Below are 23,616 nucleotides of genomic sequence, written 5' to 3'. Positions count from 1 at the left end.
TTATCCTAAACCAGTACCTGCATTCAAAGTCCTCCACGGCAGGGCAATGACGAACGGCCAATACTCCCAGAACCTTCCACCTCAAAACGGGAGCACATCAGGATTCAAGCTGACAACGCTGCATTCTCTTTGCATGTACACACGGAGGCATTTCAGGTTCCACCTAAAGGTATCATCAGGTTCCACGCTGGTCAGGAGCCCAAGCCTAGTCACTCTTCATGATCTCAATTCACCATCCAAAGAGAAGCCGGCAGTTTTCCTCTGGTGCACGGTGTGGATGGTGGATGCACTTCCTCTGAAAACTCAGAGACGGGAGCCTGGCCAAGGAGGCCAGTCACGTGCCCCTGCAAGACCCAGACGTGCAAGACCCAGACGTGCCCTTCTGCTGTCTGCACACAGTACCCAAGTCTAGCAGTGCTGACTCTGTGGCGGGATAGTTCTGGGCCTGCAGAGGATGCAGGACACAGGAACTGTGCAGCCTGGCTGTAGCCAGAGGCCTAAGGGATCCCCACGAGGCTCTCCAGCCAAGGTGCCTTCACCACAGGCAGAGCCATGCAAGAGAACTGCCAGCTGAACCGGAAACGTCCCAATCTGCTGAGCCAACACAGAAAGACAACAGCCACCTACAGCTGCTGAGTCCAGAAACGTGGACCCTGGGCCTGAAGGGCTGAATCCGGAATTTAATCTGTCAAGTTCTTTTCAAACGTGTTTAGCTATGTTATCAAATCTTTATTCTAATTAAATTTAAAGGAGCCTCTGACTATGGGCTCCTTTGTCGGGCACCACAGCTCCAGGGAGTAAGAATGGGAAGGAGAGGCCCAGAGCCTCTCTGCATTCTCCACGCTAATTCAACACGTCATCATAAGGAAAGGAACTCCAGGAGAGGTGTGCATGGGAAGAACTGGGTTGGCCCTGACACAAGCATGACCCCCATGGCATCACAGCTGCCTCAGCCAACAGGCAAAAGACAATGATGCCTACCTGGACAGGTCACCGGATGTGATGATGCACCCCAAGCCCTAGTACAACAGCAGCCAGAGACCACCCGCTGCTCGTCCCGGGTGAAACACAAGCCCTAGTCCCACAGCAGCCAGAGACCACCCGCTGCTCGTCCCGGGTGAAACAGGCAGAGCTGTCCGAGCCCTCAAAATGCAGAAAGAATTAAGGAGGCAATTCCCACGATTCCCATGACAATCCTCGGAGACAGACACAGGCTTCGCTGTGAAAGTGCAGAGGACGGTGCAGTCCCTAGGCAGGCTGCTTCTTCCAACGATCAGGGAAGAAACTAGATCCGTTTCCTTGTAGGAGAATTATTTGTACCGTGATTAGACAGAAGGTGGCTGATGTTATCAAATCATCAAGCACCGCACGGCTCTGTCTCCAAGGAGGGCCTGGAAACTTGCAGCAACCCGAGTAGGGACCGCAGTGTTAATGGAGACATGGGTGACTGAGGTCTGGCTTCCTCAGGGAAGCTAAATTTGAACTTTCATCACTGAGGAATCAGTCATTTACAGTCACTCACCCTCAATGCAGAAGAGGGCTCAAGACACTGCACCAGACGTCAACACTCAGGATTAGGGTCAAATTCACAGGTTTTACAAAATGTATTTACTAGGGATGCCAGAAGACATGTAGCTTCACCCCCCTCCCCCCAGGGTTTGTTTAGCCCCTTCATCAGTGGATCTCACCAACGGATGACACATCCACGCCTCGTCCATGGCAGCACAGAAAAACACTCGGAAGACAGCCACTCCCACCAAGCTTCCTGGCTTTGGTGTTTAAAATCTCCATCGCTTAAAATCTGTATCTCATATGTGAGATTACACTCCTCTGAACAAGACATTGCGACTGTCATTTCACCCAAAAGGGCTTCAGGAAATGACACGTGGCGCAGACGCCAGAGGTCGCCCGCCGCCTTACTCTAGCCTAATTCCTTTGTGCCTGTATGGAGGCTTCACAGATATAGCCCAGTCACATTAATGACCATATGGGAAGCTCAGGGAATAGATGAACTCAATGCTGCATTTTTCTGTTTATCGCCCTTTTGTTTTATCCAGAAGACAGCTGAGAAAGGTTGGGGCAGATCATCTCCTCGAGTGTAATGACTCCAGCCACCTCTCTTCACCCCAGGTCACCCCTCAGTCACACGCTTTTGAGAAACCAAAGCAATTCTGTTCCCTTCACTCTGGGTTCCAAGCACTAAATTCCTCCGTTTTATCAATTAGATTATCAAGCAGCCGTTTGTAATCTGGACTGCAATCTGATACAAAATTTAAAGCTAATTTAGGTTGTGGTAATAGCTCCTATTTACGTTATAGATAAGGCATGAATGAAAACTTTAATCTGTTCATAGGACCAATTTGGTAAACAAATCAATTATTCAAGCAATGATTGTCTACACTAAGATGCAAATTACTTTGCTCATAAAAGATATTCCAGTAGGAATTTTTAAATCCATGGTATTTCCCGAGCGTGTCTCTGCACCTTCCCCGAGTGCACAGCAGGACTTCCCAGGGCAAGCCATCAGCAGACCCACTGAAGAGAATAAGCCCACAGCCCCCAGCCCAGGAATCAATTCCGAGCCCCAGCAGCCCCTCGTCCAGCCGGGGCTTCCTCACCAGCACAGCACCCAGAGGTCTTCCAGGTTTAATGCCATGTGTGCGTGGAAAGTAGAGTGCTGGAAAGACCACAGTGGACATTCTACAAATGCAAATTCCCTCTTGGAACAGCCCAGCAACCCTCTGTACCTTCCCCAAAGTACCTATGCCAGGCAGGCGTAGACAGTCTAATGGGGTGCCTAGGAATCAGCATTTAACACGATTCTGATGAATGAAAAAGTTGAGAGGCCAGTCAGCGAGAGGCTGCCGTGGCCTCCACTCATTTGCAGGCTCTGAAGAGACACAGATTCAGGTAACAGGCCAGACAGGACAGGACAAGGATAGGGAAGTGGAGGGCAAATTCCATGGTCCACCAACCACCCCGCCATCCCCACTGAGACTCCGTGATTTAAGGAGGCCAAGCCAGGGAGAAAAGATGCCTGCACCACTCAAGGGACTGAGATTTCACCTAAAGTACACAGTATATGGCTGAGGGCCAAGGTTGGGCAAGCCGAGAGCACAGAACGGGATTCACAGGCCCAGAGGTGCCACCCACACCCCGCACAGACCTCCCAAGTACTGCCTGTGTCTCCTGCCTGGTTTATTTCCTTCCCCCATTCTACTGTGTTGGTTTCTCAACCGCCCCCCACCACCACACACCCCTCTCTACAAGCTTGGTGAACTGAAAAGAGCAGGGGGGGTTAAGATCTGGGCTCTCGGGCCAACGTCCTGCCTGAGACGTTAGTTCCAACCCACCCAGCTGTGATGTAAGCCCCTGAGATTTCTCAAATGTGAGAAAGGAAAGTGACTGAACCCACTTCCCAGGACGGCTGTGGAGACTGAGATCACATATAGCCACACCTCGGCGTCCAGCACACGTGGGACCCCGGCCGTGTTGCCCCTGATGGGAATCCCTCTACGTCCCCTCTGCTACCAGAGCCAACTCCCAGCAGTAGCTGTGGAGGGTGCATCCTCTATTGTCACTCTACTCACCTCCCATCACTCCCCGCAGTGACCTGCCACACAGCTGCCAACAGCAAATCCAGCCCCATTGGATAACCAACCACACCCCCCAGCCCCACTTTGGGGCGTCTTCCACTTGCAGTTCCGAAGCAGAGCGAGAAACCGCCCTCAAGGGCGCTCACCTGTTCCTTATTGCATGTAATTACCTGCCACGCAGGACCACCAGCAAATCCAGCTCCACCATCCAGGTTCTGGTGGGTAACTGCCTCCCTCTCCCGCTTCCGCTTCCTCCTGGGGTGTCTCGGAGGCTCAGAAACTGCCCTCCAAGGGCACTCATCTGTTCCTTATTCCTAATACCTCCTTTACAGAAATCCACTTTCACTTCCAGCACAGCAGGTGTGACAATTTAGGAATCTTATTTGTAAGCTCCAAGAGCTTGAGGTCACATATACCTCACCAGCATCCCAGAGACCCAGCACTGTCCCACTATTTACGATTCCAAAATACTCCTTCAAAATGCTACTGGCATTTGATTTGCGCATAAAATGCTAAAAATCTTCAAGTGAAACCAGTATCTTCAACAGTTTGATTCAATCATAACATGCGAGTTATACATCTGCCCAGTTATAAAGCCTCATGCATTTATAACATCTTATGTATGGTCAAATGGTTCATTAACATAAATTACGAGAATCTCTAAGAAACAGGTTTTTTCTGGCATTAGATGACCAAAGGAAAACTGGGTTCTGGCTGGCTTGCGGGCCTGTAGAGGCAGCCATATCTGCTGACACACCCGAGCTCCTTCCCACTGACGTGGCCTCATCCCAGGCCCTTCACCCAGATGCCCGCATGCACCTGGAGGAGGAAGCTGACCTGCCCACATTTCTCAAATGAACAACTGTTGCTCACACTGCAGATGGAGCTCAAGGCATGAGTAGGCCACCACGCTAAAATACCACACAGCGTCCACGCCAGGTGACGGTGGTTTTCACTCCATCCCAATGCCCCATGTGTGAGTTTATAGCCATGACTATTAAATGGATTTTTAGACCCTCAAGACATACTTTGTTTGCTTTTATGTAACAAAGTTAAAAGACTACCCCTCAGATATAGGCTCTGAAACTGGAATAATTATTTGGGAACAGAGCGTCTGCCAGATCAGGATAAGCACTTGAAACAACACCCTGTGCCCACGGTCCACACAAACCTATCCAGACGGGAGGCCTCCCACACTGCTCTGGAATTTCTGTGGATTTCTATAAATGAGGTATTAGTTCAATGAGGAACAGATGAGTGCCCTTGGATGGCAGTTTCTGAGCCTCCCAGCCGCATGGCCACGTTCAGGCTGAAGCCACACCACCTCCAGAAACACTGTCCCTCGCCGAGGTATGCCTGGCTTCTCCCTTTTTCCAGAACTTAAAACCTGAAAGGACAGGTCTGTGTAGAAAAACACAAACTACTAGCCATTCCTCTTCCCAGTTCAGGCTGTAGGAAGCTCATTTCAGCCCTCACCGTGTTCTGACTGTGGCTTGGTTCCCGTAAGAAATAAAGTCCGAATTCTAGTCCCTGCCTCCTGGGCGGTGTGGCAGGCATACATACCTTCAGTTACATGAGGAAAGGCGTGGCGAGCTCCCTTCCTTCAGTAAAACTGCACGGTTCCCAGAACCCTGACGCCATCCCCCTCACGCCACTGTGAACACCTAGACAGAGCACATTTCAATGCGTGCACCTTCGTGGGCTAGTTTTCTATTTCTCCACTAAATCACCCCAAATATAGTGCCCTAAACACTGACTTATTTTCTCACATCTCTGGAAGCTAGAGTCCAAAACGGGTCCCAACAGCTAACATCGAGGTGCTAGCAGGGCTGGCTCTGGGGAAGCAACCGTCTCCTTGCCTCCCACAGCCTCTAGAGGCTTCCACATCCCCTGGTCCATATGGCACCCACTGTCTTCAGGACCCACAGCGGCCCTGACGGCCCCTCAACAGGAAGACACAGAATATCAGGAGCCCGGGCTCCAGTGCTAAGGCCAAGCCTCCCCCACCCTCCCAGCTCCTCATGTACTCCCCTGTGAGCTAATATAGATTCCACTTCAACTAGTGTCACCTATGTAAGGGGTAAGTGCCCAGCTGTGAACTGGTTAACCTCGCCCACACAGACCTCGGGAATAAACTCACAGGCCATGGACCACTCCACAAGCAATGAGTGACCACCTGCTCGGGGGCCTCCATGCCTCAGCAGAGCCCTCCGGTGCCTCCACGTGGGCTCAGGGACCAGCGGGGGTCTGCAGCGCCAGAGGGCCCTAGATAAAAATAGAAGACAGCTCCCATGTCGGGAGGCACCCGCCCACAGTTGGGTTCTCGGTACTTTAAGTAGCCCAGGTGGACCAGCCGTGCCGCATGCAACTCCATCACCAGAATAATGGCTGCACGTGGTGAGTGCACGGGTGGCCACCGCTCAGCCCAGCTGGCCGCGCTAAGCACATCACCGCCATGACGCCCAATCAGACTCAGCTGCTGGCACAGTCCAGGCATCAGGCCCCAAGAACATTCTGGATCACAATTCACAGTACTGATTGTGATCAGGGCCACACGTGGATGAATGTATTCACAGGAGGATGCCACAGCCAATCTGGCTGGACTGAGAGCATTTCCCACTGTACATTCTTACAACACCATTTTATTTGCCCTTTATTAAACTTTTATGGCTTTTTTCTGTTTATCTACTTTATGGGAGTGTTTCTTGTTCTTATGACTGCAGTGATACTTCAGGCCACAACTATCAATGTGTAAAATTAGTTTGGAAGGTGCCTTATCATTAAACATTTCACAAGCAAGCAGTCAGAGGCACCTAACCCGGAGGCCTATTTTCTTCTCAGAGCCAAACTTACGTTGGACTCAAAGAAAATGACACACGGAGAGGGGCTGGATCTCCAGTGCCCATTCCTAGGGGGCCTCCTGGGGAGCAGATATGGAGAGAAAAGCCCTGCGCTACGGCACCGTCTTACTAAAGAAAAGTCCATTTGGGTAAATGTAAGCACCAGACTTAAGAGATTAAGTAAACCGTGGAAAGAAACCACTAACCACAGCTTCTCCAAAACAGGACTAAACTCCCTTTAGTTTGAATTGGAAAAGCAGAAGTGATGATCAGGATACAAAAAAAATGACCAAGTATCTGAACACAGGAGAATAAACAATGGCCACCGTCTCTTCCTGTGTCAGTGGGAGCCTCGCATCTAAGCTGGATTTAGAAGGTTGCTACTTTGAACAGAAAGTTATCTTCAACCCTAGTTTGTAAGCAAGCAGAATAGAACGTTTCAATTATTTCAAGGTTTAGCGGTAAAGCTCTGCAACTCTCACAACCATTTTAATTGGTGTGAATTTTAAAGTGACTCAATCTGTTGGCTGGAGTATTTAACGTCTTAACCACGGGGTCGTGTTGGAAAATTATTCCAATTGCTTTTGTTTTTCCTACTGAAGATGCATTTGAACATTCTTGTAGTTTGCAGTTGGCTGGTTCTGATGTTTGGTCCTGAGGAGGCCCAAGTACCCAGAGAGGAAGAATCTGAAACCTCAAGACACTGGAGTGCTGTCTGGGGAGATGGAGACCCCAACCTGAGGGCCACTGACGGACTCAGCACGGGCACACACCGCCTGAGGCAACAGGCCACGTATTTGCCGCTTACAAAACAACATAAGCACACACACCCCTAGGTGTGCACACACGCTCTGTACACGCTCACGTCTGTCTGTGCCAACACCAACACACAACCCCAAGGTATGCACACATGCTCTGTACACATCTGTCCCTGCCAATGCCAGCACACATTCTGTACGCACTCACATCTGTCCCTGCCAATGCCAGCATACACCCCTAAGGTGTGCACATACGCTCTGTACACGCTCACATCCCTCCCTACCAATATGAGCACAGCCCCCCCAGAGGTACACACACGATCTGCACATACTCATGTCTGTTCCTGCAGCCTGAGTCAAACAGTCACAGAGAGACAGAGGAGGAGGAGGAAGGATGCGATGGGCACTGAGGTCCTGGGCCGGTTCCCCTCCCTACCTCAGGAGAGACCCCTAATGTGATCCTGCCATCATTCACCCTTCCACCTTCATCCTCCATCCTCCCACATGGATGAGGAGGGCGCCCACTGCACAGAGCTGTGATGAATATGAACAGATGGCAGGAGCTCACGCCAAGGTGCTGAGCACCGGGCCTACGGAGTGCTTCTTTCTGCTGTGGCTGACATCATCAAACAAGAGGCTGATACAGCTTCCAGAGAGAAAGTCACTCGCTGAGAAACTGAAACGTGTGACCTAGGAGCCTGTGAAGGTCTAAGAACAAACCAACAAACCAAATGACTTTGTTTGTTTTTCAAACACCATAGCCTGTTTTTTCTTTTTTTTTAATGCTCTACCTTGAGTATCATTTAGTTTAATTTCAAAGTAAGTCCAATAAATACATAAAATCATAGGACTGAGCATGGAGCATTGTTTCACTTCATGTCCTCCAGCCTTTATGACACATTAGGGAAAGACAAGATTCCAGGATTCCCATTAGAAAGGCTGCCCTGAGGCACCTGCTGGGGCAGGCAAATTGCAGCTGTTGATGCTGCCCCCAAGCTGCTTGGATGAAGCAGAAGATTCCAGAGGTCTCTTCTCTTCTGTCCCTCGCCCAGGAGACAAGGTTGGGGGAGAAAGGTGACAGAAGACAGGAAGAAGGAAGGGGGAGGGAGGGAGAGAGGAGGGGAGAGGGAGGGAGAGAGGAGGGGGGGAGGGAGGGAGAGAGGAGGGGAGAGGGAGCGAGAGAGGACAGGGGAGGGAGGAAGGAGGGGCATGTTCCATCCACCAAGGCAGCCGCACTGCAAAGAGAATGGAGGGTGTGTTGCCTCTCAGGACAGCAAGTTCAAGCTGTTTATAATTGGTAGCGTAAACAGGGACCAGCTGAGGACAGGGCTGTAATTGAAGTTGACAATGTTTTATTTTCATAGTTGATATTGGGGACTTGGACCTAAAGCACTGTGCCTTGCACTTTCACCAGATGGGCCAATGCCTCTCTATACTTGAGTCTATTTGACTAAATACCCGATATTGACTAGGAATCTAAATGCAATTTGCTCAGGGACTGGCTTCTAACTCTGGGTGGGAATGTTAAGCTCAGTCCAGTTCAATTCAATAACCATTTATCAAGAAACTCCTAGACCAAGAGCTGTGTTAGACACTGGGTATGGGGTGATGGGGATACGAAGATATGTAATTAGAGCTCAAGAAGCTCAAATGCTTTCATTTAATTCCCTAATGCAATTACCTAGCTTCAACCTGATGGCTGTAATGTCTAAATTCACTTTTTCTTTATTCCAGTTCTACATAACAAAGCATAAATAATCACAGAGGAATGATTCTGTGTTGGACTATCCAGTGGACAGAGAAGAGCATTCTGACCAGCGTGAGACACTGTCTCCTTCCCAGGGAGCTCGTGAGGTGGCTGCACGGAGTACACGCATGAAGATTCAGAAGCACGAGCGGGCGCAGGCATCTCCCTCCAGCCGCACTTGGTTTTCATGAGGACGCCTGCAGGAAAGGAGAAGACACCGAAATGCTGTGGCGCTGAGGGGAGGAGGGGAGGGATGCAGGGTGGAGGGCTGGCCACCACCCCTTGCATCCATGCCCCTATGAACACTGCCAAAATCAGCCCCAATGGGGAGAAGTGAAATGGGTGAAAGAGGTGGACAGACTTGGCTTCCATGGAATTCACAAATTCCAGTCATTAAAAATCCCTTCTGAGTTTTCATCTGGAAAACTTTGCAAATGTATTTAGGAACAAGAGGCAGAAGATGAAGCCAACACACTTGGACTCAAACCGCCGCCCTTCTCCTTCTCTCTGCATCCAGGACCCGCCCTGAGCCCCTGAGTTCGAGGACAGGGTCCCAAGCAGGCGGGAAGAGGATGACACGGCTGACAATATCAAAGAGGGTGGACTCCTCTTCAGTGATATGGTTCCTCTTATCCAGGGGATGAGTGGATGACATTACTCCCAGTAAAGTAGGAACCATACATCCACCCTGGGATTTTGTCCTTAATAACCACAGGCGAGAGGTGATATTATTACCAGTATTGCAAGGGGTGTACCCCCTCCTGTGATACTGTTTCTTATATCCAGGAAAGGAGAAGATGATATTAGTACCAATATTGAAGGGACGGACAGTCCCCATGGCATATTGCTCTAAAGATACAGGTTGAAAGAGGATGAGATTCCATCCAATACAACAAGGGGTATACACCCCGCCTGTGATATGAACCATAAAACCTAGAAGAAGAGAGAATGACATTGCTTCCAAAAACACACGGGGTGTACACCCACCCTGTGATGTTGTTCCTGTCATCTAAAGGAAGAGATGATGATGCTACTCCCACTACTGAAGAAGGTACACACCTCCCTGTGATATTGTTCCTCATAACTTGTGGGGGAGAGCATGATATTACTTGCAATATGACAGTGGCTTAACACCCAGTCTGTGATATTGCTCCTAATTTCCAGTAGGTAAAGTATGATGTTCCTGCCAAGAGAGTAGTGGGTGTACAGCCGCCCTGTGATATGTCTCCGAATAATTAGGGAAACACAGGATGACATTATCCCAAATCTCCCAAAAAGTGTACACCCATTGTGTGATATGGTTCCTAATATCCAGAGGTGCAGATTGTGGTATTCGTTCTCCAATCGCAGGCTGTGTACACACAACCTGTGAAATTGTTCCTAATATCCTGAAAAAAAGAGACTGCTAATAATGGACACACATTGCGGTGGGGAGTAATTGGCTATTAAGATCCCCATCGCAGGGGAGTGAGGCACCCCCCGCGATGTGGGGAGTAATAGCCCCCACTCCCCCGCTGGCTATTATGATCTACATCGCGCAGCAGCTCAGGACACCAGCCCTGCCCCAACCTTGACCCAGACAGTGGGTATCATAGGACCATCTCAGGGTGGGTGGCAGCTCAGCTCTAAGGTATCCCTGCTCCCAAAGACCAACTGTTCCTGCTTGTTTGAATCTGGCCACAGGGTCTCTGTTGGTGAGACAGATGACCATGAGGCAGACACCCTGAAATCTAGCATGACAGAGCTCAACGCCCCCATGAGAGGCACCATAGCACTCAGACTTTGCAGACATACTAGCGAAGGCCACAGCAGGCCCTGAGTGAGGAACAATCTGACCAAGATCCTGGGGTCCTGCCACACAACCCTTAAACCAGGGACTGGAAACTGTTTCCCTAAAGAGCCAGGAGTCAGTATTTTCAGCTTTGCCAACTGATCTTTGCCTCAAGGATGCAACTCTGCCCTGGCTGAACGATAGTAGCCTTCTGCAGGTGGCCTGTGAAGAGATGGGCATGACTGCACCCCCATCAAACTTTACTTATGGACATGGAAACTTATCAGTGTCATGAAGTGTTATTTTTTTATTTGTTTAACCATTTGGAAATGTAAAATCCATTCTTGATTCACGGGCCACAAGAGCGGGCAGGTACGGGCTGCCCCTGGCCGACCTCTGGAATGAGCTTAGAGAAGGAAAGGACAGGCTGGGCCAGTGCAGCCTCCTCACAACGGATTCGCTGCAGGAGGATCCTTCTTAGCAACCACTTCTCATCCTTCATCTTGGCTTCAAGTGCAGTTCAGGTGGAGAAAGAGAGAACAGAACTGGCCTCAGCAACAAGAAGGAAGGAGATGAAGGGTCAAGCAGCCGTGTGGATCGGTCACACTCAACATTCCCACCAAGCGGAGCACAGGCAGGACCAGCCCGGGGGTGCTGAATGGAGGCTCTCTGGCGTGCGGGACCTCTGGGTGGGCAAGATTCTCTACCTAAAACTCATATAGAGGTTCTACACAGCAGTAGTTACAGAAAACACACACTAAGAAAAAGGCCAAAATAAAAATAGGACACCAAGTTTGGCCAACTGGGTCTCAAAAGCCAGTAGGTAAGAAAGCCCAGGAGGGCCCACCAGAGGAGCTGGGGGTGGGTTCCTGCCTGCAGGGGGCCTGGGACACCCCATTCTCACAGATGAGGACTCAAACTTTGGGGAAGAAGGTGTCAGAGTCACCAAGTGAGCTGTTCAGAACTGGAGACACAGAGCAGGTGGGGAGCCCTGGCCACATCCCTGTTCAAGCTGAGAAACTGGGGCGGGGGCAAACCCCCAGGGGCAGATGCAAACAATGGACCATAGGCCCTCCTCCTGCCCAGAGGATGCTCAGCTCCCAAGGGACCACCAAGGCCTGGAACCCAGGGATATACCACCTGACCATCATACCCCGGCCTCCTGGACCAGGCAATGTCCAGTACAGGTAGGCAGTCTGGGCTTGCGGCCAGGACAGGGGTGGATGATCCTGCTAGTCAGGTCTCCTTCTCCCTACCAGCGGGGCTGGTTGCACTGTAGTTTTGGTTCTTGCAACATATTGCTGCCCACTTTGGTCACACCAGTCCCTGGTTCCCTGGCTAGGCCCAGTGCTGTCCAACCCACCTACACAGGCCCCACACACCCAGTGCCCACCAGGCTCCTGTCAGCCAGGAGGACCCGTGCTCATCCCCTGAACTATCCGTGGGAGCCTGCATCCCACAGGGGCCCACAGCTCAGGGCCAACCTCCATGGGGGCCTCTTGGTTGTGGTGGTAGGGGCGGGATGGGGGAGTTGACCTCCAGCCCTCCCATCCTGGCCACTGGGTTTTGTGGGGATCATTCAGTCCTGGGAACTTCCTGGGGACCCCAGAAGGAAGAGAACAGGGTGGTCATGGCAGCCTCAGCCCCAGGCTCTGGACCCAAGTGCAACAGTCTTTAGGTTCTGGTTTGATCTGGGCAGTAACAACAGGTCTTGTCATTCACACAAGGATTGGCTTCAATATAATGCATCAAGGGACTGTGGAGGACACAGATCAGCCTCCAGCCCAGTTACACCTGGTGATGTAGGCAGTACAGGCTGGGGAGTGGAAAAACTGACCCCTGACCTCCACACCTACCCTGCCCACCAGATGCCAGTAGTGGCCAGGGATCCCCGACTTCAGGCAGAGGCAGGCAGCACAGTTGCTGACTCCTTTGATCCCATCCCAGGGCCCACAGGGTCTGGAGAAACCTGGCAGGGGCTGAGTTGGGAGAATCAGGCAGGGGGATGCCAAGTGAAGAATGTGAGGGACTGGGTATGAGGGGCACTAAGGGCACAGGGTCTCCTTCCCCTGGGGAGGGGGCAGTGAGACATATAGTACCCAAGCCTCCGTAGGCACCACCCTGCTGCCAGGCACACGTGGTGTCCATACCCACCTCATCGGCTGCAGGAAGGTTCTTCATCAACAAAAGGGAGGATGCACCCACACCCACATAGGCATTGGTGCCCACACACATCAGAGAAGAAAATTGCTACTGTGCCCAAGGTGTGGGGAAAGGGGCAGTGTCCCCTTCCTCCCCATGGTGGCTCCAAAATTACCTGCTCCTGCCAGCACCCCCACCCCCAACTCCACAAGCTGGTGACCTCCACCACAGTACCATGCCATGTGCCAAGAACAGCTCAGTGGTACATCCCAAAGGGTACTATCCTGGAGAGGCTGTGCTGGGCAAGGGTCATGTTTCCTAGTCACAGAGGTTTTCCTTCTTTACCGCTCACTGGCCCTGTGCCTCAGTTTCCCCCACTGTGGTACAGTGTAAAAATCCCATCTTGAAGGCTAGGAACCCAGAAAGGTCACCACACCTGGTGAAATAGGGGGTGAAACTCCCTGCCTTGGACCTCTTGCTCCGGGACTGATGCCCATTGGGACATGGCCATGCCAGCATCCTGGGGAGGGCTGCAATCCTTGCCTGGGGAACATTGCTCCTGGTTAGGGATCACTAAGTTGAGGCCCCTAATGGACTGGGGGAGGCACAGGGGTAGAATGGAGGTAGCCCCATCATATGTGCCTGTGTAGACCCCAGAAAGCAAGCATTGAGTTCAGACTCTTGTCTGAAGCTGGCTACCTGAAAGTATTTGCGCTTTGGGGTGTGATGAGGGCCTGGGGTCAGGGAACAAAGTGTGCTGGTTTGGACACGCAGGAGGTTCTCTGCAGCTCTCTCAGGTACAGGGTATGTTGCCAAGTATATGCTTTTAAAAACCCTAGGAGGAGGGGGCACCCAGATGGGACCCTGAAGTCAAGGGCAAGGTCCAGCGTTTCTACCTCCCCAGCTGAAGACATGCTGGAGGACAATTCTCCAGAGTTTCATAACAAAGAAGAGAAAAAAGAAATCAAAAAGACCTGGAGGATGGGTAAGCTAATGAGGGCTTACAGGGATTACCCTGCTTATCCTCAAACAAGCCTTCCCTATCTGTCCTCTGGGCCAGGTGAGGAAACAGGTCACCGTAGGACATTCAGACCATGGGCAGGCAGCTGGCAGCCTGGAGCCCAGGAGTTGCAAACACATTTTCCCTAAGGCACATCCTGCACAGCCCTAAATCCATTCAACCTTGAGTCAACACAGCACATGCTTCTGTGAGCACAGGGTTGGGGCTGGGGTTACAGATTAACAGCATCTCAAGGCAGAAGAATTTTTCTTAGTACAGATCAAAATGGACTTTCTTATGTCTTCGTCTTTTTACATAGACACAATAACAGTCTTATCTCTCTTTCTTTCACCCACACAGAGAGTGTCACCCTGTATGTCAGCCACTGGGGGACAGGCTTCAGCTTACACCCACCTTCCAGATTCCACCCTCTCACCTTGGCAGAAGCTGGCCAGGAATTGGGGCTAATGGATGGGTGGGGTCTGCAGACGACACCATGTTCAGGTCCCCATGATGGCCTCACACATGTGTGGTGGCCCTGCAGTTCCAGGTGCCACACACACGCCAGCCCCTGCTCGGACCCAGATCTTTGAGGAAGGGGAGCAGCAGAACCCGGGAACTGACCCCACAGTGCCACTCACACCCACAGACGACTCTCCACACAGGCATCAGGTCTCGGTTCTGGCCACCTCCCCTTGCAGGGCCTCAGCTCTTTCCCGGGACTCACGTGGTCCTTCCTCACATGCAGCTTTGGTAGGATGCATTGCTCTGTACCCAGGGGCTCTGAGGTGACAATGGCCACGCTCAAGCAGAGTGCAAGGGCACAGGCTGGGTGTCCATTGTCAGGATCCTGACTACAGCACTCCCAGGCTATCACTGGGCATGCTGGCCCCCGGGCTTAGCTAGGGCACCAGCGGTAGGAGTGCACTGCTCTGGACTCTGCAGGAGGTGGACAACTATCACCACATTTTTATGTTCTTCTTCTGGTATCACTCTGTGCTTCTCATCTCCTGGTTGTAGGATTCAGAGCAGACTTTCTGAAGACTTTGTGGGAAACAGCAGAGTCCAGCAGAGAAGAGGAGAAAAGCCCAGCTGCAAAGATGAAAAAATGGCAGGTGTGACATGGGCCCCCAATCACACTCTGTATTTAAAAGAGGTATTCCGGAATACCTGCTCTCATTGGATAATACTTTAAACATATATATAAATATACATATACATATATATATATATTTTTTTGAGACAAACTCCCGTTATGCAGCCCATGCTGGGGTGCGGTGGCATGATCTCGGCTCACTGCAACCTCGGCCTGCCGGGTCCCGGTTCAAGCAACTCTCTTGCCTCAGCCTCCCAAATAGCTGACATTACAGGCATGCACCATAATGCTGGGATAAGTTTTTGTACTTTTAGTAGAGACAGAGTTTCACCATGTTGGCAAGGTTGGTCTTGAACCCCTGGCCTCGGGTGATTCACCCACCTTGGCCTCCTAAAGTGTTAAGATTACAGGCATGAGCCACCATGCCCAGCCCATTGTGACATCTTAATCACAGAGGAAAAGAAGGCCTGGACCCAGCATGAAGATGATGGAAAGGGGTAAGAGCAGCTCTCTCACCTATGGTGTTGCCAGGCGCTTCCAACTTTCTACATAAGGGACACTAAATAGCTCTCCCAACAAAAACAACTGAGATGTTGGGTAAAACCTACCAAAATGCATCTTTGTAAGTGCATTACTGAGCTGGCATTGAAGGACGGAATCCACAGCAGTCAATAAAGAATTGGCAGGAACCAAAGTGGAATTTTTTTTTTCTGTTTAGACAGTTGCACAGAGGATGGGGCATCAGAAACAAAACCGGATGTCTCTCCAAAATGAGGTCAGAAATCTGACATCTTAGACTTAAAACAAAAGCCCACCTCAGAGCAGGAGCAGCAAGGAGAGCAGCTGTCCCTGCATTGGTGCTGGGTGGAGGGAAAACCACTGACCCTGAGAACTGATGAGAAGCAGTCCTCCAGGAGTTCGTGCTGGAAGACCTGGAGAGCATGGGTCAAATCGACGTGGCACCAGGCGGCTGCTCACTTCACCTCTACCCCATGTGAGTGAACATCTTTGCTGAAACAATGCAACCCTGTCCTCAAAATATCTCCCCACATAAAATTCCAAGGAAGATAAGTCCACGTGCAAAACGTTACAAAACTTAAGTAAACAAAGTACTGTGGATACATCCAATAATTCAAGAAACAAATTCAACAGAGCCACAAAAATCCACAAGGTGGAAAAGATCAACTGCTGGCAAAGGATCCACTGCTGTTGCTCCTGTTAAGAGACTGTAATTCATAAAAAGCTAGACACGCCCCTCTGTGGCCTCACACTTGCCTTCTCCGGCATGTCTGCCCCAGAAATGCCCTTGCACGGTCTTCTCCAAGAGACATATACGGGGCAAGAATATTTAGGCAGTGATTGTAGAAATAGAAAACACCTGAAAGTCATCCAAACACACCTCTATCAAGTAAAAAAGCTGCCCTAGTCACATTATGGAATATGATACAGCAGTGAAAATGAATGGCACTTAGAAGCATCAACAATGAAAAATTACAGGGAACAAAGGAAATTACTGAAAAATACACTGCTATTCCATATACAGTTCACAAACCATAGTATATGATATTGCTTAATAATATACACAGAAATGATAAACCTTATGAAAAGCAAGACAAACATTAACACATTAGTCCTATGTCTGGGTGAAGAAGAGAGACCCAGGTTATCAAGGAAGGGCATATTGTAGCCTTTCAAGACACTCGATGCTAACGGATGATGACATCAGCGCTATTATTAATCTATGGAATTATGCATTCAGTTTTTGTTTGTTTGCTTGTTTTTGAGCTAGAGTTTTGCTCATGTAGCCCAGGCTAGAGTATAATGGCACGATCTCGGCTCAGTGCAACTTCTGTCTCCTGGGTTCAAACAACTCTCCCACCTCAGCCTCCTGAGTAGCTACGATCACAGGTGCCTGTCATGATGCTCAGCTAACTTTTTGTATTTTTTTAGTAGAGACAGGTTTCACCAGGTTGGCCAGGCTGGTCATGAACACTTGACCTCAAATGATCCGCCCACTTCAGCTTCCGAAAGTGCTGGGATTACAGGCATGAGCCACCATGCCCACCCAAATTTTATAGACTCTTTTGTGTCATATATTTCATAATTAAACATAAAAAAATGAAAGATTTACCATAGTGTGTAAATGAAAGACCAATAAAAAATGTTGCAAACTTTAAAACATCAAATCTGTTGTGTAGCTAATAGTGACCCTCGTATTAAGCTGTGGTAAGTTCCAAGTTGTATTTCACTATAATTTTCTAAAAACTAGGTGAACAGATGAAAAACAGAATTCAGTGGGGGCGGGTGGGGACGGCCGCCAGGTGGTCCCCCGGGAGCCGCGGGGTCGGGTGGGGGCGGCTGCTGGGAAGCCGAGCGGGGGCGTGGACCTCCCCCCGGCGATGGGGCCCCCAACAGCCGGGGGGGCTCAGTGGGTCAGCTGCTGGGAAGCCTATCGGGGGCGTACCTCACCCCCCCCCGGGATGGGGCCTTTTGCAGCCAGGCGCCATGGGTGGCTGCTGTTGGTTTTGAGATCATTGGGAGTGCCTCGCAGATATCACAGAATTTATGTTCACTTGTAACCGATGGGGATTGGTAGCATTCTCTCCCCTCCTGATATCTGGAAGAATATCACAGGTTGTACTACTGTGTCTGCCATACTGGGAGTAATATCGAGCTGTCGGCCTTGGAATATTAAGTAGAATGTTCCAGGGTGGATGTACACCCTCTGCCATGTTGGAAGCGATATCAACCTCTCCACTCCATGGATATTAGGAACAATATCCCAGGTTGGGTGTTCCCCTCCTGCTGTACGGAGTGTAATAACACCCTCTCCCTTCCACAATGTTAATAATAGTATTGCCGGGGGGAGAGGGGGGTGAACACAGCCTGTGAATTATTATCATCCTCTTCCCCTCCGGGTACTGGAAACAATATCACAGAAGAACTGTACACTCCCTGCGATACTGGGAGGAATAGCCTAGACTTCTTCCGGCAAAATTAGGAGCAATATTACCGGGTGGCTGTCCATTCATTGCTATGTTGGGAGTCATGTCATACTCTACACCCCTGGATATTAGGATCAGTGTCACAGAGTGAGTGTACAACTACTGCGATATTAAAACTAAAGTCTTGCTCTCCGTCCCTGGATATCAGGAACAATCTCACTGGTAAGTGTACACTCCCTGTGGTATTAGGAGTAATAGTATGGTTATTAATCATCAATGATCGATTTTAATAATTATCAATAATACTAATAATTAATTGGACACAAGTATTAATTATGGAAAATTCTTTGAAACACATAATTATGCGTGCCTCAAATTAATTATTAACATTAATGTCATTGAACAATATTATTAGTCCCTAATACTAATTATTATTTCATTACTAGCATCACTGTGTATTGATTTAAGGAACATTAATTGCTGATATCATTATTTAATTACTAATAGTCATATTATTATTAATTATTAGGACAGATCGTTAATATTTTCAACCAGTATTAATTTCTACTAAGTTTACTGTAATCATTAATATCTATAACTATTAATAATTTTTATAACACTTATTAATATTAATAATTAATGGACCTGCTCCTGATACCCACCAGGGAGATGATATTATTTTCAATATCACAGAAGGTGTACATGACTCCAGTGATACTACTACGAATTTCCGTGTGGGAGGGGATGATATGATACACAATGGCGCAGGGAGCAGTAACTCTCCTGGGATAGTGTTCTTAATATTCAGGGAGGAAGAGGATGATATGACACCTGATACACCTGGTGAGAGAGAACACATTGAGGGAATAAACCTGCCTGTGAAAGAGATCTTAATTTGCAGAGGGGATAATATAACTCAAAACTCAATATGGGAAACAGGATGTGAGTCCATCATGTCCCCCAGCAGCCGTGGGGTGGGCTGGGGGCGGCTGCTGGGAGGCCGATCGCGGGGGGTGTCCCACCCCCCCGGCGATGGGTCCCCCAGCAGCCGTGGGGTGGGCTGGGGGCGGCTGCTGGGAGGCCGATCGCGGGGGGTGTCCCACCCCCCCGGCGATGGGTCCCCCAGCAGCCGTGGGGTGGGCTGGGGGCGGCTGCTGGGAGGCCGATCGCGGGGGGTGTCCCACCCCCCCGGCGATGGGTCCCCCAGCAGCCGTGGGGTGGGCTGGGGGCGGCTGCTGGGAGGCCGATCGCGGGGGGTGTCCCACCCCCCCGGCGATGGGTCCCCCAGCAGCCGTGGGGTGGGCTGGGGGCGGCTGCTGGGAGGCCGATCGCGGGGGGTGTCCCACCCCCCCGGCGATGGGTCCCCCAGCAGCCGTGGGGTGGGCTGGGGGCGGCTGCTGGGAGGCCGATCGCGGGGGGTGTCCCACCCCCCCGGCGATGGGTCCCCCAGCAGCCGTGGGGTGGGCTGGGGGCGGCTGCTGGGAGGCCGATCGCGGGGGGTGTCCCACCCCCCCGGCGATGGGTCCCCCAGCAGCCGTGGGGTGGGCTGGGGGCGGCTGCTGGGAGGCCGATCGCGGGGGGTGTCCCACCCCCCCGGCGATGGGTCCCCCAGCAGCCGTGGGGTGGGCTGGGGGCGGCTGCTGGGAGGCCGATCGCGGGGGGTGTCCCACCCCCCCGGCGATGGGTCCCCCAGCAGCCGTGGGGTGGGCTGGGGGCGGCTGCTGGGAGGCCGATCGCGGGGGGTGTCCCACCCCCCCGGCGATGGGTCCCCCAGCAGCCGTGGGGTGGGCTGGGGGCGGCTGCTGGGAGGCCGATCGCGGGGGGTGTCCCACCCCCCCGGCGATGGGTCCCCCAGCAGCCGTGGGGTGGGCTGGGGGCGGCTGCTGGGAGGCCGATCGCGGGGGGTGTCCCACCCCCCCGGCGATGGGTCCCCCAGCAGCCGTGGGGTGGGCTGGGGGCGGCTGCTGGGAGGCCGATCGCGGGGGGTGTCCCACCCCCCCGGCGATGGGTCCCCCAGCAGCCGTGGGGTGGGCTGGGGGCGGCTGCTGGGAGGCCGATCGCGGGGGGTGTCCCACCCCCCCGGCGATGGGTCCCCCAGCAGCCGTGGGGTGGGCTGGGGGCGGCTGCTGGGAGGCCGATCGCGGGGGGTGTCCCACCCCCCCGGCGATGGGTCCCCCAGCAGCCGTGGGGTGGGCTGGGGGCGGCTGCTGGGAGGCCGATCGCGGGGGGTGTCCCACCCCCCCGGCGATGGGTCCCCCAGCAGCCGTGGGGTGGGCTGGGGGCGGCTGCTGGGAAGCCTATGGGGGTTGTACCTCACCCCCCCACCCTGGGATGGGGCCTTATGCAGCCAGGTGCCATGGGTGGCTCCTGTTGGTTTTGAGGTCATTGGGGTTGCCTCGCAGATATCACAGAATTTATGTTCACCTGTTACCGTTTGAGGATTGGTAACATCCTCTCCCCCTCCTGATATCTAGAAGTATATCACACGTTGTACTACTGTGTCTGCCATACTGGGAGTAATATCGAGCTCTCAGCCTTGAAATATTAAGTAGAATGTTCCAGGGTGTATATACACACTCTGCGGTGTTGGAAGCTACATCAAACTCTCCCCTCCATGGACATTAGGAAGAACATCCCAGGTTGGGTGTTCCCCTCCTGGTGTACGGAGTGTAATAACATCCTCTCCCTTCCACGATTTTAATAATAGTATCACGGGGGTGGGGGTGGTGAACACAGCCTGTGAATTATTATCATCCTCTTCCCCTCTAGGTACTGGAAACAATATCACAGAAGAGCTGTACACTCCCTGCGATACTGGGAGGAATAGCCTAGACTTCTTCCGGGAATATTAGGAGCAATATTACCGGGTGGCTGTCCATTCATTGCTATGTTGGGAGTCATGTCATACTCTACACCCCTGGATATTAGGATCAGTGTCACGGGGTGAGTGTACACCTACTGTGATATTAAAACTAAAGTCTTGCTCTCCGTCCCTGGATATCAGGAACAATCTCACAGGTAAGTGTACACTCCCTGTTGTATTAGGAGTAGTAGTATGGTTATTAATCATCAATGATCGATTTAATAATTATCAATAATACTAATAATTAATTGGATACAGGTATTAATTATGGAAAATTCTTTGAAACACATGATTATGCACGCCTCAAATTAATTATTAATATTAATGTCATTGAACAATATTATTAGTCCCTAATACTAATTATTATTTCATTACCAGCATCACTGTGTATTGATTTAAGAAACATTAATTGCTGATATCATTATTTAATTATTAATAGTCATATTATTATTAATTATTATGACAAATCGTTAATATTTTCAACCAGTATTTTTACTAAGTTTACTGTGATCATTAATATCGATAACTATTAATAATTTTTATAACATTTATTAATATTAATAATTAATGGACCTGTTCCTGATATCCACCAGGGAGATGATATTATTTTCAATATCACAGAAGGTGTACACACCTCCTGTGATACTACTACGAATTTCCGTGTGGGAGGGGATGATATGATACCCAATGTCGCAGGGAGCAGTAACTCTCCTGGGATAGTGTTCTTAATATTCAGGGAGGAAGAGGATGATATGACACCTGATACACCTGGTGAGGGTGGACACATTAAGGGTATACACCTGTCTGTGAAAGAGATCTTAATTTGCAGTGGGGATAATATAACTCACAACTCAATATGGGAAACAGGATGTGAGTCCATCATGGCCCCTAGCAGCCTTGGGGGCGGGTGGGGGCGGCTGCTGGGAGGCCGATAGAGGGGGGTGCCTCTTCCCCCAGTGATGGGGCCCCCAGCAGCCGGGGGGGGTGAGGTGGGGCGGCTGCTGGGAGGCCGATCGGGGGCATACCTCACCCCGCCGGGATGGGGCCTTCTGCAGCCGGGGGTGATGGGTGGCAGCTGTTGGTTTTGAGATCATTGGGAGCGCCTGGCAGATATCACAGAATTTATGTTCACCTGTTACCATTTGGGGATTGGTAGCATCCTCTCCGCTTCCTGATATCTGGAAGAATATCACAGGTTGTACTACTGTGTCTGCCATACTGGGAGTAATATCGAGCTGTCGGCCTTGGAATATTAAGTAGAATGTTCTAGGGTTGATGTACACCCTCTGGCATGTTGGGAGTGATATCAACCTCTCCCCTCCATGGATAATAGGAATGATATCCCAGGCTGGGTGTTCCCCTCTTGCTGTACGGAGTATAATAACACCCTCTCCCTTCCACAATATTAATAATAATATCGCCGGGGGGTGTGAACACAGCCTGTGAATTATTATCATCCTGTTCCCCTCTAGGTACTGGAAACAATATCACAGAAGAGCTGTACACTCCCTGCGATACTGGGAGGAATAGCCTAGACGTCTTCCAGGAATATTAGGAGCAATATTACCGGGTGGCTGTCCATTCATTGCTATGTTGGGAGTCATGTCGTACTCTACACCCCTGGATATTAGGATCAGTGTCATGGGGTGAGTGTACACCTACTGCGATATTAAAACTAAAGTCTTGCTCTCTGTCCCTGGATATCTGGAACAATCTCACAGGTAGGTGTACACTCCCTGTGGTATTAGGAGTAATAGTATGGTTATTAATCATCAATGATCGATTTTAATAATTATCAATGATACTAATAATTAATTGGATACAAGTATTAATTATGGAAAATTCTTTGAAACACATGATTATGCACGCCTCAAATTAATTATTAATATTAATGTCATTGAACAATATTATTAGTCCCTAATACTAATTATTATTTCATTACCAGCATCACTGTGTATTGATTTAAGGAACATTAATTGCTGATATCATTATTTAATTATTAATAGTCATATTATTATTAATTATTATGACAAATCGTTAATATTTTCAACCAGTATTAATTTTTACTAAGTTTACTGTAATCATTAATATCCATAACTATTAATAATTTTTATAACATTTATTAATATTAATAATTAATGGACCTGTTCCTGATACCCACCAGGGAGATGATATTATTTTCTATATCACAGAAGGTGTACACGCCTCCTGTGATACTACTACGAATTTCCGTGTGGGAGGGGATGATATGATACCCAATGTCGCAGGGAGCAGTAACTCTCCTGGGATAGTGTTCTTAATATTCAGGGAGGAAGAGGATGATATGACACCTGATACACCTGGTGAGGGTGGACACATTGAGGGTATACACCTGTCTGTGAAAGAGATCATAATTTGCAGAGGGGATAATATAACTCACAACTCAATATGGGAAACAGGATGTGAGCCCCTCATGGCCCCCAGCAGCCGTGGGGGCGGGTGGGGGCGGCTGCTGGGAGGCCGATCGCGGGGGAAGGCTCACCCCCTGGCGACGTGGACCCCAGCAGCCGTGGGGTCGGGTGGGGGCGGTTGCTGGGAGGTGGATCGGGGGGCGTGGCTCACCCCCCGGTGATGGGGCCCCCAGCAGCAGGGAGAGCGAGGTGGGGCGGCTGCTGGGAGCCCGATCGGGGGCGTACCTCACCCCCTCCCCGGGATGGGGCCTTCTGCAGCCAGGGGCCATAGGTGGCAGATGTTAGTTTTGAGATCATTGGGGGTGCCTCGCAGATATCACAGAATTTATGTTCACCTGTTACCGTTTGGGGTTGGTAGCATCCTCTCCCCTTCCTGATATCTAGAAGAATATCACAGGTTGTACTACT

Source organism: Chlorocebus sabaeus, chromosome 12 (assembly GCF_047675955.1).
Source record: "Chlorocebus sabaeus isolate Y175 chromosome 12, mChlSab1.0.hap1, whole genome shotgun sequence".
NCBI classification, from domain to species: Eukaryota; Metazoa; Chordata; class Mammalia; order Primates; family Cercopithecidae; genus Chlorocebus; species Chlorocebus sabaeus.
Note: the sequence above shows the minus strand (reverse complement) of the source record.